We start from the raw sequence: 4,507 nt of genomic DNA, 5'->3' as shown, positions 1-4,507 counted from the left end.
GCCCGCGCCCCGCCTCCTCGCCGCCGGGTGCGGCAGGGCGCGTCCGGCGGGCGCGTCCGGCGGGCGCGGGGGCGCGCGGGGGCGGGCGGGCGGGCTGCCGGGCGGCCTCCCCGCCGCCGGCCCCTCGCCGCCGCCCCGGCTCCGCCCCCGCTCCGTCCCCACAGCGCGGTGCAGCCGCGTCGCGCTGCGGTTGCGCTCCTCTGGCCCGCTCCGCAGAGCGCTGCCGCCGGGCTCTTGCACGGGCGGTGTCGCTGGCTCCATCGATACGTGAATCATCCCGACTTCAGCTTCCGCTCAGCGCGGAGACGCGACAGCAGTGCACAGCCACTGGCGATGGCCCCGTGCGGCTGAGCTGGTGGTTTTATTCAGAGGCTCAAAATCATTGGTGTTTCCCTTGCAGTTCCTGTGCCTAGGTCACCTCCTGGCTCTCGCCTTTGTCAGTCAGGAGTCCGTCAATATTCCAGTACGCAGTGCCAAGGCAGCGCGATGCGCTTCAAGAAATGGTATTCTCGAAAGGTATTTTCTTTCAGCACAGTTTTCAAATGATAAACACCTGTAGATAAAAAAAAAACCAACCCAACACAACACAGCACAGCACCCTCCACGTTTTGAGTCTAAAAATGGCAAGTCGATGCAAACGTTGCCATGTGTAAACTGCAGAGAACGGACAAAAAGGTTTGGCAATTTAAGCTAGCAGGAATACGGAGTTGAAAGCGTACACCGGGTGTCAGGGGCAACCTTAGAGCTGCCTACCAGAAATGTTGCGTGCTGTGAATTTATGGCTTATTTCGTGTAAACTGAAAAGTCTGGGGAATAACGAGTTTCAGAAGTGGCTCATGGCTAGGTGATGGCAAGTAAAATCTAATGTTCATTTCTGCAACGGGGCTTGAAGTGTATTGATGTGGATGGCTCTACAGTTGGATTTGGGGGGAACCTGGTAAAATTGTAGCAAACTTTTGCAAGTTCACTTTGTCCCTTGGCCTGGAGTTTTGTTAACGATTGTATATTGTTCCACAGGGATAGGAGATGCATTTGAAATATTGGCAAATCGGGTGTTCAAGAGATGGATTTAGCCATCCTTTCAATAGGCATTATTTCATCTCTAATTTTACTTTGTTATTTTGATTTCTTGAATTATGAAGCTCTGTTTAATTGTGTGAAGTTTTAAGACACTTCAAACCTTATCTCACAGTCTGTGGCTTGGTAAGATTTTGGTAAGACTTTTTTTTAAAAGAAATTGCTGTGGGGAAAATGCAAGGATACAACCTTTCTTATATTTCATTAAAAAAAAAAATTGGAGCTGCACAGTATTCACAATGTCAAATGTAGTAGTAGTAATAATAATAGCAGCTTGTTTCAGCTTTTTCTGCCGTACTGAATGGAGTCTTTTCATAGAAATGTGATTATTTTTCATGGACCCTGTTCCTTTAAAAGCTGAGTTTCCACTTCTGTATTTGTCATAGTTTAATTAACCAGTTATCTGAAGTGAATCACTCTTGTAGATACAGAACTCTCACCCTCCTTTTTCCAATCAAAATATGCTAGGATCTGATACGTCTGGATTAAAAATACTGGGTTGATAATGAGTAGTAGTCTCCGTAGACTCTGTTATTCTTCTCTATTGTAATTAAAGCTGGACTAAGTTAAAGATTTCATTCTCTGTGTAAGTATGATTGTACAACAAAAACAGATTTAGATTTTACACTTTTACATTAATTTGAAAGGCTTCTTAATTCACGAAGTTTTTTTTCGTATTTTTCATTTTCATTGCTTTCCAGTTGAAGGAGACATGAAATCAAATGAAATTTGGCTAAGGCAACTGTCCCTGAGTGGTAGAGATGACACACTTGTATTGAGCTTAATATGTTCAGAATGTTGATGTTTTTGTAAAAATTTATACAAAATTGCTTCGTAATTACTCTAAATATGTACAGAATGTCAGTGGCATGAGTTTTATAGTAAACATTATAAGCTTAATTTAAAAGAGTAATCCATAGTCTAGAAACACCAAGTAAATTTAGAGCTACATCAGCAAAGATGCTATCTTGAAGTAAATACATGCAAAGTATACACACTTTTTTGTGTACGCTTTTAAAATAAGAGAAATCTACTTATAGTAACTTGCCTATAAGGTGTCTGTTTATTCTTTCTGGCCTCAGTCTCAAACTCTTTTCAGTCATCAAGATTAATGCCTAGGCTTATTTTCATTAATGACTCGTACAGCAATGAGTTATATAGTTGTCAATAAGAAATTCAATTTAGCCCATGAGTTTTCTACACTTTCGTGCCTGGCTGTTCCAAAACCACTCCAAAGGCTTTATAATTTTCACATTATTATAATGTATTATATAAATGGTGTCCCTGAATCTCCTGAATGGAGATTAAACAAACTGCTTCATACCTCTACGTACAACAGAGGTGAATCTTGCGTGGAGCGCTGGTTGGAATGGAGGCCTTGGCTTGTACACCTCTTCCTGCGTGAACACTGACCAAGACCACTGTGGAAGCGCTTTGAATGGCACGTGAAGAAGTAGGTTTTTTTTCTTTTCTATTTTGCTGAAGTTTTAGGTCTTGGCAGCCTGGAGGTGGCCTTTGCCTATCATAAGGTAGATCCACCATAAAAAAGTGAAATTTGCAGTAGCATTGCAACACTGTTGGCAACTAGACATTTTTCTGTCATCTTTGTAGACTAATTGCAACACATGAGCCTGGACTTATTTTTCTTATTCTTTTTGGATGACAGAATCTGTTTCATATTGTCTGTATCTGCATACTAGGTTTATCTGCTCATAACTGTTCTGTTTCTGGGAAAAAAAGTGCGGAGTGCATAAAATACAATTGATTATTGTACGAAAAATAAAGTTTTGGGAATTTCTCAGTTAGAAAATGGTGGAAGAATTTGCATATATTTACATAGGTGCATATGTATTGGCTACTTTGATTTATCACGCTGGCATCTTGGGAGTTCTTACTGTGAAATGGAGCCTCACGCAGGGGACATACTGATCCTGTAAATATAGAAGTTTGCAAACCTGGTGTGTAATGTATGAAAATACAGAGAGTAAGAGAAGAGTGGTAAGAACACGGTAGAGGAAAAAATTATACTGTTATTCGCTTATGACATAGGACTATATTATATTCTGAGAGAAAATATTGCAGACAGATTAAGAATTATTAGAAGTACTGAAAAATTATACAGGGAAGAATGAACACTGCATTGCTTCCTTTAGAGAGACAATACAACAGAACATGATAGATATATAAGGATAATAAATAGTATGAAGAAAATAAATTACACTTTAAATATGCTTCTCCTACCGTTAGACTAATGAGATACTCAGTGAAGTTGAATGGTTGCATTTTCAAAACAGGTAAGGCAAGTTTTAGATTTTTTTTTTATATATATATATATATATATGTGTGTGTGTGTAATTACCCTCTGGAACTTGTTTTCTACAATATCTTGTAGCAACAAAAACTTTGTAAGAGTTTAAAAAAAAAAAAGTTAAATTTTCATATATAGAGAGAGAACATGTACAGCTGTTCCAGATAGAATCAGAGATGTGTTAACAATATGAAATGTCAATGTTTTTAGTACTGAGGCAAACATTGATAGGAGTTACGAAGAATCTTCCCCTGTGAAAGGGGTGTATTGATGTTTTAAGCAATGGGGTTTAGATTGCAATGTCCTTTGAGGTGATTGAGCTTACCTGCTGTCAGAACCCGAATGTCGTATACAACCCTTTGGTGTAGTTAGAGTTAGTTATCTTTTTTGTTATAGCCTCAGAGGTCTTTGTGCTTTGGCACTGAGGCATTAAAACTGAGTAGAATTTATATTACTTAGATGGTTTATTTTGCATTACACAGCCTTTTCTACTACAGAATTGGGAAAGTTCTGTATTAAGTGATATTTCAGCTGCAACAATGACATCTAGGGGCTGATTTATATTAATTTAATTTAGATACGTATCTCCTATTTTTTGAGAAGATGGTTACTAATATGTTTACTAAATCTAAATTATTAGTATTTGCTAAAAAGCTGTAAATCTGATATGTTGTATATTCAGAGAATAGCCATCACATTTTTAACTTCTTATTTTTTGTGTTTTGTTTTTCCTTGATCTGTCTTTTAATTACTTTAGTACTGCTAACACTGCAAATCAGTGGATCTCCCTCATTCCTTTAGACCTTGTATTTTTTCATGACATGTTATCAAATGATGAGAGTTTTTTCACTCTATACTTTATGTATACTTTTCTGTGAATTAAAGGGAAATCTCTTTGGCTCTGCTTTCTTATATGACTTATTCTGTCTCCTAAAATCACATCTATTTTATTTTGTACAGGAAATGAGACCAAAAATCCCTACATTCAATCCCCTGCTTCCCCCAGCTTTATGGGTGTGTAGATACAGGCTGGACTCCAGATTTAAATGCTATGATTCAGGGCCACCTCTAAGCTATACGTAAATCCAGTTTTATGTGTGCAAGTAAGTGTATACGTAAAAT

This window comes from Nipponia nippon, unplaced genomic scaffold (genome assembly GCF_047370975.1).
Source record: "Nipponia nippon isolate SJK-2023a ecotype South Korea unplaced genomic scaffold, ASM4737097v1 scaffold_7, whole genome shotgun sequence".
NCBI lineage: Eukaryota > Metazoa > Chordata > Aves > Pelecaniformes > Threskiornithidae > Nipponia > Nipponia nippon.
This window is presented reverse-complemented; position numbering follows the sequence as displayed.